Source organism: Aquarana catesbeiana, linkage group LG02 (genome assembly GCF_042186555.1).
Source record: "Aquarana catesbeiana isolate 2022-GZ linkage group LG02, ASM4218655v1, whole genome shotgun sequence".
In the NCBI taxonomy this organism is placed as follows: domain Eukaryota; kingdom Metazoa; phylum Chordata; class Amphibia; order Anura; family Ranidae; genus Aquarana; species Aquarana catesbeiana.
Window position 1 is genome coordinate 350,583,689 of NC_133325.1, and position 23,565 is coordinate 350,607,253.

The 23,565-nt window shown below is 42.1% G+C and overlaps 1 long non-coding RNA gene across 1 annotated transcript in view; it reads left to right on the forward strand.

Annotated features, from left to right (window-relative positions):
- Window positions 1-11,010, forward strand: part of LOC141129910 (uncharacterized) — a 61,195-nt gene extending 50,185 nt beyond the window's left edge. The window contains exons 3-4 of the long non-coding RNA XR_012241903.1: window positions 10,542-10,685; window positions 10,780-11,010. This is a non-coding gene — a long non-coding RNA (uncharacterized lncRNA). The remainder of the gene's footprint in view (window positions 1-10,541; window positions 10,686-10,779) is intronic.
- Window positions 11,011-23,565: the final 12,555 nt, after the last annotated feature.

Consider the following 23,565-nt stretch of genomic DNA (forward strand, 5'->3'; position numbering starts at 1 on the left):
ATTTCTTCAGTGTAGTAACATGGAAAGATATAATAAAATGTTTACAAAAATGAGAGGGGTGTACTTACTTTTGTGAGATACTGTATAATTGTTAAAAAAAATGTTGTGTAGCCAATGGCTGCTAAGTTGATCAAGGAAGCAGAACAGAGTGTGATGAATGGTGTACTAGTAAAAAGGTATAGCTTAGATAGCTGGATAGAAAGTGAAAGAAAAATAAAGCCACTGTGAAATTCCACCCATGAAATGATAAAGACTCAAAAATGGGGGGCCATTATAGAGAAAAAAGTATGCAGGAGTGGATACCTTACAGCCCAGCATAATGGGGCTGTAGTCCAAAGTGTAATCCGCAATAACCCAAGAGGGTGAAGAAAGAAATCTAGTCTGGCTGACATTGCTTCTTATCCCATTGTCATGATCATGCTCAGAGACCAGTAGCTATAGCAGTAGAGGGACTCCCACTGACCAGCAGGATAGGTATACAAGTAGGTCACCTTGGAAAATAACGCAGGCTCACCTGTGATGCAGAGTCTAAGTACTAACTGGTGTTCACCAGAGCTTCTGATGGTGGAGATGGGTTTAACTGCATGTTAGTACCAGGTCACAATCCTCAGGATGGACCCCCCAGGAGGTGAGAAATTCGGGGTCCAGTAGCGTATATAGCAGGTAAGGATCAAACTGAAGCGTAGTCAGTAAACTAGCCAAAAGGTTGGTAACAAGTAGTTGCAGGTTGGAATCAAGCTTATGCATAGTCAAGGAACAAGCCAAGGGTCAGTAATGAGTGGTTGTAAAGATACAGATGGCAGCAGGGAAGACAAAGGTGAAATACTGGCTGGAGAGAGCACCATAATCTAGCAAACAGGAAGTGCAGAGACACAGCTTAAATTAGGAAGTTCATGGGTGGAGCAAAAAGCTCAGGATTCAGGACAAATAAGGTTCAAGGCAGGACCATTCAAGTAATTGTCCAGGGAACTGTCCAGCATTCCAGGTGGCTCAGCAAGAAAAGGCATTGCCTAACGCAGCAGAGGTTCTGGGTTCAAATTCAGGCCCTGACAGTACTCCCCTCCTCCCAGGACATCTTAGGGCCGGGTTTATAAAGAAACCTCTGGTCGTAATCTAGGGGCAAGAACTTTCTCCTTTGTTTATGTTTGGTTTTGGGAGTCCTCCTCAAATTCTTCCATTGCCCTACTATCTGCATTCTATGGGTCTAGGCTTAATGTTATTGATGCAATGCACAGATCTAGTATTACACGCTGCTCATGAAACTCTCCAATTGATGTTAGCTGGCTGGCTTGGCATGAGGGAGGTAAAATGTTGTCACAGATGGTAACTGTATCTCCTAGTGCCCCACTGTGTCATAACCAACATTTTTCAGAGCTCTTGGGTCACCCAGACTCTTTGTGGTGGTCCCGTCTTGGGGTCACACATACCTCAAATATATTTGGTAACAATCTTTTTGTATCGTTTGATGAGCTAGATATGGAGTGACTAACAAATTTTTCTACAAATATCTATTTCTACTTCATGCTGTCCGGGCACAGTTTGGAGGCTTGACCCAGGAGCTCTTGGAATTGCCAATTGAGGTGCTACTGTCATACCCTGATATTACTAAACTGGTTACAACTGTCTATTCACGTTTCCAGTCGGTTGGGTGCAACTCCTTCCATCTTGCGCAAAAGAGGTGGGAGGTACTGATCTCTGGGCTGTCTGAGGAAAGCTGGGAATTTTAAGAGAATTTTTGCTGTGAGGAGATTTGTATTTATATGGATTAATAAGTTTGCAATTATATGTATTGATCATTTTATTGTTTGAATGTTATGTGCTTCATTTAAAGTCCCAGAGTTCGTATATTCAAATTTGAAGGGAATTTCAATAGTCAAGACGAGAGTTAACAAGAGAGCGATTGAGTAGCTTGGTGATTTCATTGGTTAAAAACGTCAGAAAGGAGGGAGGCGATGCTGACGTGACGTGTCAGAGCTGGGGGAGTGGCCTGATGGCGGCGCTATAGTGTGAGAGCGGAGGCGGCTTGGAGCCGGGGAAGCAGAGCGGGGTGAGAGTCCGCCGATGCACTGCCGGACGAACCTACAGTGAGCCATACAGTGAGATAGAGTGACGCGTTTGACCGAGACCCAGCGGGAGGCGAGCGGTGGTACCTAGAAGCATCTGCGGGCACTGGCTGGCTGGCTATAGAGGCTTTAGAGGGGGCGGAGCTGTCGGTGCACTTGCACGTCCGCGTCTGCTGGGACTGGCCAGAGCCGATTGGTATGCGGTGTTGCCCCCCCCCCAAGTTGTACCTCCACGCCTGAGCGTTTTTTGGACTGAACTTTAAATGGACCTGGGCCTGCTAAGGGGAAGGTAAGCAGAAGCTTCTGTGAACTTGAGAGCCAGGCGGACCAGGACGTCCCTTGAGCTTGGCACGGAGCTACATAATACAGTGGCTGGATCGGGGCTACTTAGGAGGGTGAGGTGATGAGAAGAAGCTCTCCCCAGGTATGAATTTAATTTAATAATATCTAGAGCCATTGCGGGATTCAATGCACTAAAGACTATTTAAGAGACTTGCTAAAAGGAGTCTATGCTATTACTCTATACTAATAATGCATAATTAAGACAAGCACGCTATGCTGTTATGAGAATAGAAGGCTATAAGTCCCGGATAACTGAGTGAGGCTCCTTTCTGCTTGCCTGTACCCCTGTCTTTATGCACCTGCAGGTTTCTGAGGTGAGCCCTCAATCGAGCTATATATGCCATTATAAACTGTCATTTGGATGGACTGATAAGACAGGAGGAGTGCAAATGAGCCTTGGGGCAATTGGAAGGAAGGATACTGTGCCAGCAGGGCCGGATTGAATATATTGAGCTTTAATCGAGCTTTAAATCTTCCTATTTTCTATTTTTTCTATTATCCTACTACTATCTCTCTTGCTTGGAAGTTAATGTCAGAAGAAAAGGAAAAAAAACTGATTGTAGATTGTACAATCCTAGATTGTAAGCTCTACCGAGCAGGGCCCTCTGATTCTTCCTGTATTGAATTATATTGTAATTGTACTTTCTGCCCTCATGTTGTAAAGCGCTGTGTAAACTGTCGGCGCTATATAAATCCTGTATAATAATATTAAATGATTTTTTTTAAAAAAGGGTCAGAGAAAAGCTCAGTGGACCCTGAAAGGCAGAGCATGAAGGGAAAGGCCAGAAAAGTGACTGTATATTTTTAAATTGTTCGATACCATATAGGAGGACCCGGCAGCTCCCTTGGGGGCTACTGCTTTATCTGGGTTTGTGTCTGGCGGGCGTCCCAGGCTCGGGGTATTGCCCGCTAAGTCACCACTAATCATCACTAAACTTCCCCGCATGATTACATCATTAATATATAGAAACAGTGGGGGAAAAGGAAAAGAACAATAGGGGAACATGAGAGGCTGATCTCAAAAAACAACAGAACCCAAGACCCCAAAAGAGAGCTTAAATACTAGCACAATTCAGAAATATCTTAAAGACGTTAGCACAAAAAGCCTTGGTTTGGAAAAAAGTCAGCGGGTACAAAAGAAAAAAAGAAAGAGCAAGAAAAACACAAATCGAACCAAGGAGAAAACTCCAAGGAAGAGATTGACCAGGCAGGAGTACTTGATCTCAGCAAAATGGAAGAACAAAGAAATATGGCCCTATTTCCAGGAAATGTTTACTAGGGGAGACATCGGGCACCATTCTCTGGGAAGCTCACAAAGCATATATTAGGGGGGTCCTTATAGCTATTGGTGCAGGAAAAAAAAGAGAAACAAAAAAAGGGAAAACCTTATTGAAGAAATATATAAATTAGAACAGGAACATAAAAATCACAATGGACTGTACCAGAAATGTTTCCATCAACTGATAAATAAAAGAGAGGAATTAAAAGATAGTATAGAAAAAGATTCTAGAAGGTCCCTTAATGTATTAGCAAGAGATAGGTATTTCTGAGGAAATAAGTCAAACAAGCACTTAGCTAGGCAGCTGAAAAAGAAAAGAGAAGTGAACTTTATTGAGAAAATACAAAACAAGGATGGGGAGGTAGTCAACACATCTAGGGAAATAGCGGAAGAATTTAGGAAGTACTATGAAGCCCTCTACACAGTTAGACAGAAGGAACAACAAGGACAAGGAAACAGGGAAGGTGGAAGAATTTTTAAATAAAGCAGGTCTACATAGTCTATCTGAGAGTGACAGAGTAGACTTGGATAGACGTATCTCAGAGGAGGAAATTTATACACAAAAAGCCCTGGTTTGGAAAAAAAGTCAGCGGGTACAAAAGAAAAAAAGAAAGAGCAAGAAAAACACAACCACTGAGAAAACTCCAAGGAAGAGATTGACCAGGCAGGAGTACTTGATCTCAGCAAAATGGAAGAACAAAGAAATATGGCCCTATTTCCAACTAAATCGGAATTACTGGAAATGTTTACTAAGTTAGAAAACTCGATCAAAATGGAGATTTTGAATGTAAGGATGGATATGGGGCACCTATTAAGGAGAATAGAAGAAGCAGAGGAAATAACGGGAAAACAGGCCCAAGAAATAACAGAACTAAAAACACAAATGAGAAAATTGCAAAACAATCATCGCGACATACTATACAAGTTGGAGGAACAAGAAAATCAAAGTCATCGCCAAAATCTCAGGATCAGAGCCATGCCAGAACAACAAGGAGAAGGCCTGGTTTATAAAATGAAGAAAATTTTCAATCCAATCTTGGACAGAGGGTTTGATGAAGATCTAAAGATAGACAGGGTCCATAGGGTTAGAAACCCCCAAATCTGCGACAGGAAATACCCAGGGACATCATCATCAAATTCCACCTATATGAAGATAAAACTAAGATATGGCACAGACTTAAAGGAGCCCCCCCAGCACAATTTGAGGGCGCTAAACTACAGATATTTTCCGACCTATCAGCGGGGACCTTGGCGCAGCGACACCAATTAAAACCCCTGCTGGAACAACTGCGGACGGCCAATATCAAATATAGCTGGGGGTTCCCAACAACTTTAATAGTTCAGAGAGAGGACAGAACAATTAGGATGAAGTTCCTGGAAGAACTACACGACTTTTGTAAAGCCCTGGACATTCCTGTTCCAGATATTCATCATTAGAACATTTGAAGTTCAGATGCCCTTACAAGCAAGAGATAGACACTATTAGTGATTCTGAAGGGGTCTAAACTAGTCTGTGTAATATTATTAATTGAAGCTCTCAGGTGGGGGGGTGGAGGGGAGGGATTCAGTGCATATGAATGGGATGTGGGGAGTGGTTCGGATGGTCCCTGGGGGAGTCTTTGGGGCCTGCCTTTGTTTGCCTGCTCTCGCTCCCCCCTCCCCCCTTGTCAGGGGGGGAGAGGGGGCATGGGTGGTCGTGGTTGGAGTCACCCCCCCCCCGGGAGAGGAAGTGCGGAAGGTGGATCCCGGTAGGAATCGCATCTGCGGACTTGTGGCCGAATGGAGGCCGAGAAGGGGGGGTATGGTGGTGGGGGGTGGGGGGAGGGTTGGGTTGACGGGAGGGGTTTAATCTTGCAGAAACAAATACGAAATATTCCTAAAAGGCAGGTTATGATACTGATAAGAATTCCCTCATTAGATCTAAACAAATGACAGAAATACATTTCTTGTCCTATAATGTCAGGGGCCTAAACTCCCCTGTCAAGAGGCATAAAATATTAAAAGAACTGAAGCAATATCGAGCAGATGTGGTGTTCTTACAGGAGACCCACCTTACTCTAAAGTCAAACATTAAATTATATTCTATCAATCTCCCATTCTGGTACTATAGTGATTCACCCATAAAGAGGGCCAAAGGGGTAGCTATAGGGTTTGCGAAGACGTGTAGGTTCTCTTTGACGGACAGATTGACAGAACCTGAGGGACGTTATCTTTTTTTGAAGGGCAGTATTGGCGACAAAATGCTTACTTTAGCAAACGTATATTGTCCTAACAAAAACCCGATTAGATTTTTGAAACAAGTGTTGGTTAACTTAATGGACTTCAAGACAGGGGAGGTTATCCTGGCAGGGGATTTCAATTTCTGTCTGAATCCATCTTTGGATAGCATGTCCCAGGCACAGGGAATGAGTAAAGCTTTACTAAAAATGATTGGGTGCAAACTGCACCAATGTCAAATTATGGACGTATGGAGAGTGCAGCATGCTAAAATACACGACTACACTTTCTTCTCCCCTGTGCACGGGACGTACTCAAGACTGGATTACATGATGGTAGATCATAGTTTGCTTGACCTAGCAAGGGACACTAAGATAGAAATCACTACGCTGTCCGACCATGCCCTGATTTCAATGAGGATGAAGATCCCGGGGACTCAGAGACAACCATTTACATGGCGACTAAATGAAAATCTACTAAGAGACGACGAAGTAGCTGAAAAAATACAGAGAGAAATAGAATTCTACTTTTTGACTAATGATATAGGGGAGACATCCGGCACCATTCTCTGGGAAGCTCACAAAGCATATATTAGAGGGGTCCTCATAAACTATTGGTGCAGAAAAAAAAAGAGAAACAAAAAAAAGGGAAAACCTTATTGAACAAATATATAAATTCGAACTGGAACATAAAAATCACAATTGACAGTACCAGAAATGTTTCCTTCGACTGATAAATAAAAGAGAGGAATTAAAAGATGGTATAGAACAAGTTTCTAGAAGGTCCCTTAATGTATTAGCAAGAGATAGGTATTTCTGAGGAAATAAGTCAAGCAAGCACTTAGCTAGGCAGCTGAAAAAGAAAAGAGAAGTGAACTTTACTGAGAAAATACAAAACAAGAACGGGGAGGTAGTCCACACATCTAGGGAAATAGCGGAAGAATTTAGGAAGTACTATGAAGCCCTCTACGCAGTTAGACAGAAGGAACAACAAGGACAAGGAAACATAGGGAAGGTGGAAGAATTTTTAAATAAAGCAGGTCTACATAGTCTATCTGAGAGTGACAGAGTAGACTTGGATAGACCTATCTCAGAGGAGGAAATTTATACAGCTCTAAAAGATTCTGCCCCAGGAAAAAGTCCGGGTCTCGATGGGTTTACTACTTATTACCTTAAAAAATGTAAAAATATATTAGTCCCAAAGTTTTGCTACTATTGGAACGGCTTGGGTACTAACTGGGAAATGGGAGGAGAAGCACTGTTGGCAGCAATAACCGTGATTTTAAAAGAGGGGAAGAACAATATGCTCTGTTACAGCTATAGACCTATTGCCTTGTTGAACGCAGACAATAAGCTGTATGCTAAGGTCCTAGCAAGAAGGTTGAAAGGAAAAATGACTGCCCTGGTTCACCCAGACCAGGTAGGGTTTATACCAGGAAGAGAAGGAAGAGACAATGGAGTTCGTTCATTGCTTCTTTCGGAATCTATAAACTCCAATGGGTCCCCAGGACTATTCCTGTCGATAGATGCTGAAAAAGCATTCGACAGGGTAGACTGGGGATTCACGTTAAAAACATTGGAAATAATGGGAATGGGGCCAAGATTGATTAAATGGATAAAAGTACTATACAACTTCCCACCAGCATCTGTGAAGGTAAACGGGGTTGCATCTTTACCATTTATAATGGAGAATGGAACTAGACAGGGGTGTCCGTTGTCGCCTCTCTTGTTTGTATTGACTTTGGAACTCTTGTTGGCTTCTATCCGTAATGACCAAGATATCAGTGGGATAGAGATAGGGGAGGAGGAGCATAAACTCGTGGCGTTCGCTGATGATGTACTCTTCTACATTACCAACCCAAGAATCATGATTCCAAACTTGCTAGAAACACTAAAAAAATATGGTGAACTCTCAAACTTTAAAATCAACTCTAGCAAATCTGAAATTTTAAATATAAATGTATCTAAACAGGAAGAAGAAAAACTCCTTAAGGAATTGCATTTTCCATGGAGAAAGGATATAAAATACTTAGGAGTTAACTTGACCAACTCCTCGAGGAAAATATTCTTAAGAAACTATATCCCTGTATTAGATGAGCTTAAGAAGGAAATTTTAAAAATTTCAGTGCGTCCTCTCTCTTGGATCGGGAGTATCAACGCAGTAAAAATGGTGATGGCTCCGAAAATTCTCCATAAGCTCCAGATGCTTCCAATTCCTCTCCCACAGTCCTATATGAGAGTTTTAAGAAGTATAATAATGAACTTTGTCCGGTGTGGCAAAAAAACGCAAATAGCTTTTACAGTATTGAGCAGGGGAAAAAACAGGGGGGTTTAGCAATCCTGGATTTCAAAAAAATATTACAACGCAGTGGCACTTTCACGGGTGATGGAATGGACAAGGGAAGTTTCAGACAAGAGATGGATTAATATTGAAAACAGTATGAGTAATACACAGTTAGGGCACATAATATGGAACCCTCCTGCACATGAGTCCAAATACATTGGAGTTAACACACACTATGGGATGGTATTCACATACAAAATAGTTGGGATTACAACTCACCCTTGATATATTTGAAGGATAATTAATTTTTTAAACCGGGGATGAGGGCAGTTGGAGGGAATTGGATTAAAAAGGGAGAGCACAATTGAAAGATATTATTAAGAAGGGCAAAATAAACACTTATCACAAATTAAGAATGGACACTGAACTAATGACGATTGATGCTTGGCGGTATACCCAGCTCACTCATTTTGTCGAAAAACTCCCAAAGCCTATTAGAGGGGAAGAAGATTATAGGCCATTGGAGCAATTGTGTTTGAGAGAAAATTTAAAAAATAATATTTTGCGACTTTACAAAATACAAATGAATAAAGAGGAACTGGAGGTGCTGCCTTACATTAAGGAATGGGAAATGGAATTAGGATCACAATGTAGCAACCACACTGTAGTAAAAATCTTGAAATTGGTACACTATACCTCAGCAGATACTAAGAGGATCGAGACAAACTACAAATGTTTAGCAAGATGGTATGCGACACCAGACAGGATTAGTAAATTCCATCCGGAGAAATCCGCGGACTGTTGGAGAGGATGCAAGGCTTTAGGAACAATGGCCCATATATGGTGGGATTGTCCCTTCATTAAAGAATTCTGGAAGGGAATTTTACAGTTGATAAAGGAAATTACAGATGGAGAGATCCCGGAAGACCCGTGGGCATGTTTGTTCCATGGGACAGTCGAATCAGTCAAACAATATAAAACATCAATTGCCCTGATTTTGCTGAATGTAGCAATAAGCCTGATACTGAAAAAATGGCAGGAAAAGGAATGTGTGTTAATGAAATCTACAATATAGAGAGTTTAGACTATAGGGGAGTGGAACCAGAAGAAGAGAAGGAACGCAGGGATAAATGGGACAAGTGGCAAGCATTTAAGAAAACATGGAGATACATTGAGGAGATCACTCGCTAAGTGTAAAGAGGATAAGATTCGGGAAAAAGGGAGAAGGATTTGTGCTTTTAGTGGAAGCTGCAAGAGAAGGGAGGGAGGAGGGTGGCAGGTTTTTGTATAAGGTAGGGGAAGATGAACTGGAAGACCTATGGTCTCGCATTTTTTTTTCAGTAGCTGTCTTGGATGTTTGGCTTTCTCTGTTTGTATAAAATTAAATAAAGATTTAAAAAAAAAGTCAAAAATAGAAATAGAAATAGAAAAGTCAAGGAGGAGGGCAAGAGTGGGGGTGAGTGTCATCTCGGTTTTAGAGGAAGTGATGCAACATCTATGTTGATATGTCAGTTAGTAAGCTAGTAAGTAGTAAGTTAGTAATGCAAGAGGAGACTGAATGAGTAAGGTGAGGAGTAGAGAGGTAGATTTGGGTGTCATCAGCATAAAGATGGTATGTGATTGTGGACACGAGATGCTGAGCTTTAGTGGCACTGGCTGGCTGTTTGGGGACACTATGTTCTTTTTTTACCTTTTTTATATTAGACATATGTTCGTATACTTTCACACTTAACTGTCTAGTAGTAAATAGTACATATTGGGTACCACAGGAACATTCTAACATATACACTACTCCTTTAGTGGAGCATGTAATGAAATCCTTAATTTCATATGATTTGCCTGTTGCCGCAGCTACAAACTCCTTCTTCCTTTTGCTATTCACCTTTGAGGTATTGCAAGCTTTACACTTCCCACATGCATAGAAACCGGTTAAAGAAGGAAAAAGGGTATTACTAGACTTCTTACAAGGGGCATCCACCACATTGGAAGCTAATATATTCTTAAGAGTAGGTGCTCTTCTGTAGACAAATTTCGTAGACGGGGGTAACCTCTTACCTAACACTTTATCTTTTTTAGGGATATTCCAATATTTTTTAGTAATGTGTTCCACCTGTTTATTTTCAAGCAAGGAGAGTGGGACTTTATATGAAGCACATGGTAGCGAGAGAGTAATTTAGCTGAACAAAAGGAATTTTATTCATATAAAATTGTAGACATACATATAATGTTAATATCAGGGTAATTAACAAGCACAGTAACAACAGTAGCCATGATGATAACAAAAGTGTCTCAAAATGTAACCACTTGTGTCTCTGAAGCCTAATTTCAACTTCAATTTAACCTTCACTCCCCCACAGATATGCCTCATGTCCTATGCCCGCCCTGATGATTGCCTGTGTGGGTCGTCCTCTTCGGGCTGTCCACCACGGCTCCCGATTGGAGATGTCACCGGATGTTTTAGGTGCCTTGCCGCCGCACCATTAACTAGCGAACCTCAATTAGTAAGTATGCACTTCGGTGTTGTTGGGGGTTTTCCCTTACCCCTGTTTATGTTTTTAATGATTATTGATCATTTACATATAATTTCCATTCTAGACTATCACGTGCATGCTCCTGATGAGTAGCGTATCAGTCACGAAATGCGTAGAGCTACCTGATGCCATGTTTCCACCTATCCATATGCAGATCTTTAGCTACTATACAATCTCTACCTCTACAGGTCCAGTGAAGCCATAGGTCCTGCAGGCATTACCTTGCAATTATAATTTTATCCAATCTTGCTTTTGTTGAACTTTATATGAATAAAATACCTTTTGCTCATCTAAATTACTCTCTCGCTATCATGTGCTTCATATAAAGTCCCACTCTCCTTGCTCCCCTTCTCTTGATCCAATGGGGATGGAAATACATGACCTTACCGGGCCATGATTTCATTTAAAGTCCCATAGGGGTGGAAATACGTGACCTTACCAGGTTTTGGCTTTCTCAAGGTCCCTAAAATCTCCCTCTCTTTTTTTTTGTAATCTAAAATGGTCCTAAAGCCTTGGGCACTTTCCTAATTCTTAGGGCTATTTTCAGCTATCAATGTTTTCCTATCCATACATTTAATCGCCTTTATATCATTCTTAATCTTCTGCCGATTGTAACCTTTCTGTACAAATCTTTTTTCTAACACTTCTGACTGTTCTTTGTACTCAGTGTCACCTATAGAAGTTACCTTCCTATAAGGCTAGTATGTGTTCCAAGTATTTGGGTACCTCCAGGAGCAAAGCTATATTCACAGAACTCAGATGCGGAACAAAACCATACTTTGATTTTGATGGGGCAAAGCTGTTTTTCTACCAGGACCTTTCAAGGCTCACCCTTATGCAACGCAGAGCTCTGCATCCTTTGCAATCAGCCATTCAGGATGCAGACCTTACCTACTGCTGGGGTTTCCCCTTTAGCCTGCAAGTGATGAAAGAGTAGCGCCAAGTTACACTATGCAGTAAAGATGATTTACTGCACTTCCTCTCTGCTTTGGAGCTCGGAGACGTGGACTTCCGGACTGGAAGGGCAACCTGGATTTCCCTGCTTTCTCCCTCCGTCAGCCACGGCTAACCACAAGAGGCAAGGGCCGCTCCAGGGGCAACAGATACAATACCACCAGTGCCTCTCCTGGCCCTTCTACCACCAGAGACTGATGGAATTTTTCCCTATGGCTCCGGAAGACCCAAATGCCTTCTCTCTCTGGGCCCAGCCACTTCTAGCCTCAATGGACCAAGCTGGGAAGCCATGGTCCCATACTCATGTCTCACTAATGGATTTGTGCCATTGTTGTTTTCCTTAGGTTACAGGCATATTATATCTGCCCCAGATGTTGGACTCTGGACATGAACAATCAGCGCCCCCTGCATGATTATTGATACCCTGTAGAGGCGGTGGGCGAAGCTTGGGTTCTTCTTTTTCCCCATGCTGGTTTATGTTCCCCCAGTAGGCCTATCCATACATGGTGTAAATACTATATGGAATGGTGGGCCGTGGCCCGGGGCCCCCCTTGTAACTGGGGGGTGCCCTGTGCCTGGCTCGCTGACTAATCTTATAGCAGGCCGGTCAGATTCCACTGGCTTTGATAGGTTGTATCTTCTACTTTGTTCAATTGCTCTGATTTATATGTTAATGTGTTGTCGTTTTTTTCTCTGCTCCCTCCCTTTCTCCACTCGGAGTGCTCTAGGGCTCGTTACCCATCACATTGCTCATGCCATGATCAGTGGTGCTCCTCTGGTCTGACGGTATGCCTGGGCCTTCATGGCGTCTGTTAAGGTAATTTCTTACAATGTTAGGGGTCTCTGCTCTCCACACAAATGAAGCAAGCTGTGGTTAGAATTGAAGAGGCTAGAGGCTCAGGTACTGTTTCTGCAGGAGAAAATTTTACCTCCCAGTCCACACCTAAACTACCCACCAGTTCCTCTACCATCCCTAAAGCAAAGGGTATGGCTATAGCTATCCACAAATCATGCCCCTTTCAACCTATAGAACATTTTTCAGATCCATTGGGCAAGTTTGTCTTCCCAAAAGGGAAAATAGCCAAGATACTATACATTTTTGCAAACGTATATGCCCCTAACTCTAATCAGATTGCCTTTCTGGATGCCACTTTGGAGCGGCTGACTGAATTTAGAGAGGGCCATCTGATCTTAGGGGGAGACTTTAATGTCAGCCCGGATCCCTTGCTTGAAACATCCCATAGCCGCTTGACTCATTCGTACGCATTCCTCAAACGTTTTAAAAAAACTCTCCAATCCCACCTCCTGTTCGATAGCTGGAGGGTACTATTTCCCTCTGCTAGGGACTACGGCTACTATTTCAAAGTATAGTATGGATGCAGGCAGCATCCATAGAGAATATTACTATCATATGCGCCAGTGTCTGCCACTTTTACTCTACCACATAGCACCCAGCGTACATGGTCTTAGCGACTAAATGAGAACCTCTTGGGTGACACTGCAGTGGTGGTGGGGGTTTCTCATACCTTAACACACTACCTTAGAGAGAATTCTACCGTTGATGTGGGTGAAGGGTTGATTTGGGAGGGACACAAGGCATACGGGGTGAGATGATCTTGCAAGGGGCCAGGTGTAAGAGGGCGTGGCAGGCTGACTGTGAGAAGATCATGGATGCCCTTCAAAAGGCAGAACTCCGCCACAAGCATCACGGGGACCCTGAGGCATTAAAGAGGATACTGGAACTGAGAGAGCTTTTGTCACGCCTACTGGACCGCAAAGTCTGTAGGCAGCTTCGTTACCTCTCTCATAAATACTATGAGCATGGTAACAAGTGCAGTATTATGCTTGCTAGAGCCCTTTGGAAGCATTGGGCTCAAACACACGTCCACAAACTCCAGTCCACTTTTGGTGGGGCAGTCTCACACTCCTCTAAGATTGCCTCTCCATTCCGTTATGCGGAAGTTTATTCGTTGGATGCCAGTATGTCATCTGCGACCATGGCCTCTAGACGATCTCACATTCAAAATTATCTGGCAGCCTCTGGGCTCCCTTCCTTGTCTGAGGAACAAAGGACGTCTTTGGAGTCCCCTGTCACGCCCTCTGAAATCGAGGCGACAATAAAATCATTACCCAATGGGAAGAGTGCTGGTCCTGATGGATACAAGAAGGCATACGATAGTACTTTCCTCCCCCTATTAATTGGCCCTATGTGTAGTTACTTTAATTCAATAGCCAAAGGAAATCTTATCCCCCCTAAGCTTTATTAGCCCACATTACAGTTCTTTCAAAGGAAGGAAGGAACCTACCTTACCGCAGAACTACCGTCCAATTGAATGTGAACGTAAAAATTCTGGCAAAAATACTAGCTAACCATCTGAAACACCTTATTCCCCACATTGTACACCCAGACCAAACGTGCTTTGTTGCAGGCCGAGAGGCACGTGATAACTCTCTCAGGGCCATCCACTTTGTCCATTGGGCATGCAACGGCACGAGACTGGGTTGCCTCCTTTCGCCCATCCTGTTTGCCCTCACTTCAGAACCACTGCTGCGCAAGATACGGGCTAACCTGGACATTAAAGGGCTAACAGTTGGAAACATGGAGCACAAATTATCGGCCTATGCGGACGATGTTCTGTTTCACTTAACGGAACCCCTGATCTCACTGCCAAACCTCATGAAGGAACTTCATCAGTTTGGGGTACTCTCCAATTTTAAAATTAATTACTCAAAGTCAGAGATCTTACCGATAGTGCTTTCCCCTTCACTTGGGGACAGCCTACGGGCAGCGTTCCCCTTTATGTAGGTCCATAAAATACCTAGGTATCCAACTAACTGATCGCTTTGAGACTCTATACCATAGTAACCACCCCTCTACTGGCAGCAGTTAGAAATGATCTCAAACATTGGACTAAACTGCCTTTACCTGGCTAGGGTGGGTGAATATCATTAAAATGAATATCCTCCCGTGAGTGCTCTTCTATTTACAGATGGTGCCTTTGCTAAACAGATGATGCCTTTGCCAAACACCTTCTTCTCATCAATCACTAGCATGTTCTCTGAATTTGTGTGGAAGAGACCCCCCATAGCTATGCGAGCTGATATTGAACTGGGGTTTCCATACCCGATCCAGGCTCTGGGCATCCCTGGAAAAATGCCTGGCAGGTAGAGACCTAGCTTATGCTCCGTGTCTGACTAGGGAACACAGGGGGTTGTCAGATGCTACCTCTCTCTTAACAACATCCACATCACCCCCTCTTTCATGTACTGGGATGTGCTCCAATGCAAAGAATTTCATTTAGGCAGTGAGAAATTGTGATAAAGTCCCATATGTCTACTAATCGGGGTCTCCATTTTTTTGTTAGAGTCCAAGGGCACATGATCCTGGACCCTGTGAAAAAAGTTCTTTTGTTTTGCCCACATAAAAAGCCTTACAATCGCATTCCATAAGGTACACTACTCCAATTGTCAGGCAATCGGCGTAAAAATTAGGTCTGTATTGCTCACCATTGGGCAGCAATATCTGTGAAGCACTGAACCGATATCTACAAAAATTACAATTCCTGCAGGGCCTGGTCTCAGTTATTTTACAAGCAGGACTTTTGGATGTGGTTGTTAAATGACTATGTACAAGATGATCTCTAATCGATTGGGATCGCCTATAGGTAATTTGAGGATACGGCCCCCTCTGTGTCCCCGCTAGCCCCGCTTGGGGGATTTTGCTGGTTTCCCCCAGGAGAACAAATAGAATTTTTAAGAAATGGACGGATGATCCTAATGCTAGCTGTGGAAAATTCCTGGAGAGCGGTAGACTCTCTATTCCTGATACCCTTAGGGCTCGCCATGGCAGCTACCCTATGGATTTCTGGCAATACAAAAAACTCATTCACTTTTTTGCTACACAAGTTCAACCTATTAGAGCTACCTCTAAACTTACACACTTTGAGCTTCTCTTTGTTGTGGATGAACCCATCCCTCGCATAATCTCCGAGCTATATCAACTATTGGGCTCAGCCGCTTCAGGGCCTAAGCCGGTTTATATTAGGGAATGGGAACGGGACCTAAGGACAGAGCTTTCTGGGGAGCAGCTGGCTCACCTGTATCAGCTAACACATTCCAGCTCCATTGAGTCCAGAATGCAAGAAGCCAATTACAAGATACTGACACGCTGATACAGGGTGCCGGCTGTCCTGTCCCAAATCTACCCCTCCATAGCCGACCGTTGCTGGAGAGGCTGTGGCCACCATGGTGGGAATGCCCGAGAGTCAGACCCTTCTGGGAGGAAATTAAAACTCAGATAAAGGACATACTGGGCATTGACAACCCTTTCTTCTTTGCACTTCCACTTCCAAATTCCTCCTATACCTGTCAGCCAATATAGGAAGAGCGCCTTGCCGCACTTCCTGAATGCAGGAAGTGCGGCAAGTAGGCGCCTGCTCCCTGTCTACTGGAAGAAAACTCATGTGCCTAGCTGAGAGGAATGGACCCGGAAGGTGAAGAAGATTAGGGAAGCGGAAGAATGGGTGGAAACTAGTGTAGCACTAACTCACGGTGGAGCTGCTGGTTTAAAGCGGGCTGTTACCGTCACCTTGTTACATGTAATTTCACCGACAGCGGGTCTAGGGGTCTCCGTTGAGTTTACTGCAAGCAATGTAGGCACCAGTCACTTAAGTACTTTTTCAATGATTTAATGGGGATAACTGGAAGAAGTAGCAGGAAAGAGGTAGAAGGAGAGTTGCAGGGGTGTTCAAATACCTTTTCTTGGCGTAGCATCAAGGAATTTAAATCTTTAAGATGAATGTATCCTCAGCTTAGGATTAAATCTTTTGCCCGCCCGGATAGGTTTCTCTCACTGACTTAGCAGCCGGAACGCAGCACGAACAAAAAGTCTCTGCCACAGACTTTGGTGGGACAAACTCATACGATCCTCTTTCACAGGATGTAGTAGTTTTTGGATGAACAGCAAACACAGTACCAGAACCTTTAAGCCGACCCGGCAGTACTTGTGTGGTAGGGCAATCTAGGATGCGTCCTCCAATTAAGTCACCAGGCCCCTCTCCAGACCAACGCTCCGCATGGTCCCTTCCAAGATGGGTCCTCCCCTGGATTCTTCTCAATTATCCGGCTTCTTCCCGCAGGACAGACAGCACAGGACCATCCCAGCAGTAGCAGGCCCCAGACAGACTTCTGGGCCTACCTGCCCGGTTGCAGCGGCGTAACCCTCCAAGTCGGAGGGCTACGAGATAGCACTCACTGACACATACCTCTAGGCCAAGAGGGCCACGAGGCAAAAAGCTCCCCGAAACATGGCGTCTGCCCCATAAATACCCTCTCCCAGAATGCAACTCGGAGGACCACCTCCGCCGAGTTATCTCCGGGACAGACGAGCACTCGTACACTTCAGCTTGTTGCTTTCCAACATTGACCCACGATGACAAGGACAGCCACAAGCGCAATGTGGAACTGCACGCAACACAGCCAAGCTGGAACAGAGGCTAAACTAACCTTAGATTAAACCTGAACAATGTATAGCACAGATGATCCATTACATTTACCTATAAGCGGTAGATTAGAAATCTACCAGCGCTACACTAGGGAATGATTCAACATTACTTGGGCCCCTTGGCTAAAACACACCTCTGACCCGGGGTATATTTCCTCTAGCCTGGATGTTGCCTTACTGGAGCTTTGTTTGCCCTCCCTTAAGGGACATCTTGTTCTGCATAGTTCAACCTTTTAAGATAGAGACCCCAGAACTGGAAGTACCACCACTCTAAATATACTTTACTCTCTTTTGCAAAGCCAATCATTAGTTGTGAGCAATTACCTGCATTTTTTCAGCAGGAACATAGGTACGTGTCGGGATGAGAGGGCTCCTCCTTCTCTTCCTTTCCCTTTTTCTCTCATTTGTCATGTCTTTTATTTTTGGATTTTTATGTTATATTTTGGATCCACACATGTTTGCCTAGACCATGCTACCTGATGGAAATTAGTTACTTCAATACCACTAGGTTCACTTTTTATAAAGGCTGACGCTCCCTCTCCTCTCAGTAATGGAGACGGGGCCCACGGGGCCCATAATGGTGCAACACCTTTCTCCTGCTTGTCTGTGGGCTAGATGATGGCCGGAGAGGGTCAGATGGAGATTCTTCAAACCCCCTCTCTCCACTAAGTACATGCAGGATTGGGCTTCTTTTGGACCCGGAAACCTGGAATGGTTACTCACTCCGAGAGGCAATAGATTCTCACCTTAACACACCTCTACAAGCCTAGACAGTCTCTATACCAGCTAGGTAGTTTATTCCCTTAATGGGAAAGGTCAGCATTGCATTGTACTAATCTGTGTAATTGATTCCTGCCTTACAGTATGTTAATGACGAAGTTCATTATGTGTATCCTCATTATCTTTAATTTTTGTTTGTCATAAATAAAGATTACATAAAAAAGAAAAAAGACGAGTAGGGCTAAAAAATGTCAGTGGCCTCCACCTGTAAAACCATTCCTGTTTTGGAGGTCATATCATTGTTGCTCATCTAGTGCACCTGTTGTTAATTTCATTAACACCAAAGCAGCTGAGACTGATTAACCAGTTCCCTACTGTGCATAGTCATATGACGGCGGCAGGAACTTTGTCCCTCTGGACCACCGTCATATTACGTCTTTTTCTTCCTGAGCCTCTAGGGGGCACACGCGCGGCCCTGTCGCTAGGCACCTGATGGGCGTGCCCGGCGGCCGCGATGTCTGCCGGGCACCAGCGATTGCCTGTGAACACAGCAGGACTGTGGATCTGTGTGTGTAAACACACAGATCCACGTCCTGTCCGAGGAAAGGAGACCAATGGTGTGTTCCCAGTACAGAGGAACACCGATCGGTCTCCTCCCCTTGTGAGTCCCCACCCCCTACAGTTAGAATCATTCTCTAGGAAACATAATTAACCCCTCGATCACCCCCTAGTGTTAACCCCTTCCCTGCCAGTCACATTTACACAGTAATCAGTGCATTTTTATAGCACTGATCGCTGTATAAATGTGAATGGTCCCAAAATAGTGTCAAAAGTGTGCGAAGTGTCCGCCGCAATATCGCAGTCACGATAAAAATCGCAGATCACCACCATTACTAGTAAAAAAAATATATAACAATAAAAATGCCATAAATTTATCCCCTATTTTATAGACGCTATAACTTTTGGGCAAACCAATCAATATACGCTTATTGTGATTTTTTTTACCAAAAATATGTAGAAGAATACATATCGGCCTAAACTGAGGAAAAAATTTGTTTTTGATTTTTTTAATGGGATATTTGTTATAGCAAAAAGTAAAAAATATTGTGTTTTTTTCAAAATTGTTGCACATTTTTTGTTTATAGCGCAAAAAATAAAAAACTCAAAAGGTGATCAAATACACCAAAAGAAAGCTCTATTTGTGCCAAAACAAATTATCAAAATTTCATATGGGTACAGTGTTGCATGACCGCGCAATTGTCATTCAAAATGTAACAGCGCTGAAAGCTGAAAATTGGTCTGGGCAGGAAGGGGGTGAAAATGGAGAAAAATGTATATAACACTGCGCTGACCCAAAATGTAAAAAGAAGCAGCTACATACGAATGCGACCAATATTCAAAAACATGTAATAAAAATGTAGCGCTAATAGTGATAACAATGAACCACTCAGAAATAATGTCTACTGAAACAACAACGTGAATGTAGTTGTTATGGCACAGTAAACCCATAAAGTTCAATAATGTCCAAATAGGTAAAAATGGATTGATGATCCCATATTGGTAAGTGTGTGGAATGAATCCAACCAGAATGGAGAATCTTCACATCTGTGTGTCATTGGTTGTACAATCTTGAATAGGAAACAGATAAAATACCCTTACCTGAAGTGATGGATTTGGATGCCGGTGACACACCGAATCGAACAGGCTCAGAGATCCACGATGGACATGGAAGGTCCGAGAAACCCTGGATCTCAAGGGGAATCTTCCCTCTGCTGTCCCAGTCACGACTGCCAGTCCAAAAGGCCAAGTGGAAGTCCGAACCGCATGGAAATCACAGGGAAGTAGATGGTTCTCAAAAAATATATATATAAAGGCGCCAATGGTGCAGATCAAAAGATGTTTTTATTGGATGACACCAATAATCAAAAACAGTTTAAAATAGCGTGATCACGTAAAAATTAAAATCAAGTGTAGGGAAGAATGTAGCTCGACCAACGCGTTTCGTCCAACTGGACTTCAACTGGGGCATCAAACTCATCCCCTACACTGTACAAATATATATATAAAACTACACAAGTAATATGGCCAATCAGACATCAATTCCAAGGTCACATGGTCAATCAGCACCTGATAGGGCAAAGAGGAGTCAGCTGACTGCCAGGGGGTGAAAATGCCCTGTATTGAAGAGGTTAACAACCCCCTCTGCTGCTTAACTGACCAGATTAATATCCCAGGAGTTTAATTGACTTGATGCTATACTCTGATTAAAAAGTGTTCCTTTAAATTTTTTGAGCAGTGTATATATATTTATATATATGTAGCACACTACCCGCGTAGGAGGTGCCATCCAGGATCCATCTGGGTTTGGAGAGGAACGGCAACACTGCAGCTCGGAGACCCATCTTGCCTAAGAGGACACAATGGCGCCCTGAGAACGGAGTGCGTTTTAAGACAGGAGACCCCTAGGGGAGCTACCGTTAAGGGGACCGTGGAGCCGATTGGATTGTCTTTAGTTGCTTATAAGGCTCTTATCGTTCAGCCATGAGGTGAGAGGCTGGGGGGACCATATCTTTCTATACACCTAAGATTGATTGCTGGCACCAGAATTCTTTGATGAACTATCTTTCACTTGTTTCAATTGAGATTGTCACAATTTGGATTGCATCGTCTATGGGACCTGTTTTTGTTGAGGACACTTTGGTTTCACTACATTAAGCACATTTGCTTGATTCACATTGGATCCTAATCATTATTGTATACTTTCTTTACACCTCTGTGGAGTTTTGCATGTCATCATATGTTATATACTCGTTTCATTTCTACTTTATATTGATGTTGCACAGATTACACTTTTGCACCTTATTTTTTGAAATTGATATTTGTTATTTTTAGGGTGTTTTATTATTTATTGCCATTTATATTAATTTTTATACATATCTATTTGCACAATGGTGTCATGAATTTATTGGTGGGCACCTTATCAATTTGTTGTGTTTTCTTGATCATTTTTTAGAAAATTATTATTTTATTTTATTTCATTTAATATTAGAAGATTTTTTTTTTTACTTGGTTGTTTTACATTCCTAGTTGATTTGAGTAAGCGCCACATATTTTACCATTTTGTAGATTTTGCAATGGAAAATTCCTCCTGCTGCAAGTTCCGCACCTACTATATGCTGCACATATATACTATATATAGATATATATCTATCTACTATATAGATAGATTTATATATCTATCTATCTATAGATAGGTAGATATATATAGGTAGATAATCTATCTATCTATCTATAGATAGATAGATATATTTATCTATAGATAGATAGATATATATAGCTATATATAAAAAAATACATGTAGATCTCTCACCCTCTGCTATGCCTAACTAAACCCCCAGAGGGAAACCCCCATTTTCAATCAAAATATTTATTTGATACTATCAACATAAAATACATTTTTTTTTTAAATATGAACACTCTTTTACACACATGAAAGAGAAATAAAGTAAAAAATTAAATAAAAGAAAAGCACTAAGAAAGTCAAAGTAGACCAAGACCATATAGATAGAGAGAAAGCATCAAGCCAAGAGATTGAGTGATATAATCAGGATAGAAATGTATTTTTCATAGTAATGCGTCAAATCCATTTCAAAGTTCATCCTTTTGGGTATACCAATATCCAGCTTAAAGATCCAATATACTTCTCTTCTATTTAACAAAAAAAAGGTCACCACCCCTGATACCAATAGCATTTATTGAGGTATTATTTTGGTTTAAAACTCTTATCAGATAAAATGTGAATATTATGGACAGCTTCAAACATGTACCCTTCATTCCATAGGTGTAAAATAGAACTGAATTCAAACATTTTTAGAAGCTCTGTTACAGCTCCCTATTTGGAGATCCCCTCTTTCTGGTCTCAGTGACCATGCCAATTTTACCAACAGTACGAAAAAAACCTGAACAAGCTCTAACCCCTTTCCTACACTAGTAACACGTATGTGTTTGTTGATGTTTGAAAAAGTTTGGGGGAGATTAACTAAAACTGGTGCACACAGAATCTGGTGCAGCTGTGCATAGTAACCAATCGGCTTGTTTAATTAAGCAATTGGTTTTAGTAAATCACCCTCTTTGTCTCACTGTCAGTCTTGGTGAATAGGAAGCAAAAGAATATCTCCCCAACAGGGGTACAGGCAAACAAAAATAATTTGATTACATTTTATAACCTTTTCTCATCTCTATCCAAAGCAAAAATTTTAGCTAGAACTCTACTTGAAGCGTATAACCTAATGTGAAATATATAATGCATTGAACATTTTGCTATTATAATCACTCATCAGTCATTCTTGCTCTAACATTTACTAAATTAGGAGCAAATAAAAATATTCCATTCTTAAAATATGAAGGGACTTCACCCTTTGCACAACATGCTAATACTGTAATGTTTCTATGACTATTACCTGTTTCTAGTCGCCCTAATATGTCCCTAATTAATATTGTCCAAAAATGGAAATGCAATATTTAATATTCTGTTCCCCCACTGAGGTAATGAAGCTTGAGAATGTTCATTAAGCAGTTTCGGTTTTCACAGCTGCCATGCAATGAAGTTTACTGCAGTTGTATTAGTTCAGCATATTTGTATATCTCATTCATATTTTCATTGACTGAAAAAAATGATGCCTCTGGCTTATTATGTTTTCTTTCCCCCAGGTGTTTTACTTCATGAGCATGGACAACAGATTGTTTATGATATATTACTGAAAGAAATGTGATTGATTTTTTATTCTTTTTATTTTTTACATGTTGTATGCTTACTACATAGGCTTACACTCTTAAAGGAGAAGTATGGGCAGAGCTTTTTGGCCCTACCTCTCCCATGGATTATAATGCTGCTGACAGACGATCGGAATTTCCGACAACCAAACCGTGGATTTATTTCCGACGGATGTTGGCTGAAACTTGTCTTGCATACACACGGTCGCACAAATGTTTTCAGAAATTCTGATCTGCTAAAACGCGGTGACGTACAACACATATGACGGGACTAGAAAAAGGAAGTTTAATAGCCAGTGCGCCCCCCTTTGGGCTCCTTCTGCTAATCTCATGTTAGTAGAAGTTTGGTGAGAGACGATTTGCGCTTTTCGGCCTCATGCTTTTCCGATCATTACTGCTCTTCAGTTTGTGCTTGTGGGTTTGTATCTGGTTTTCAGTGCGTGTAGTCAGTTCACATCTGGTTTTCAGTACGTGCTATTTTTAGTGGTATTCTTTCTTTTTCAAAATTATATTTTTATTGGGTTATAAAGGAGAAAAGATACATGTAAACTCGTTACATAATGCACATTAAACCAGTAAGGAAAATGCAATGTTAACAAACATACAAAAAGAAGACAATGTAGAACACATAGATGAATGTAAGCAATGTCCACAGATACAGGACACAGGGGTGCACTGTATCACTTATCAAAAATTATAAACAACTTATAGGTGTATATTAGAGTCCAAAACCAGAACACAGTCAAGAATAATCAATAGAAGGCCGTTAAAGTATCTATTGGCATATTTAGCAATGGGGAAAGGGGGAGAGAAGATGAACAGAGACACCGTTATGTTAATATAAATATAAATGATAAATTAGGAGGTGGTGGTTGATGCGTGAGTCCCATATTCTGATAG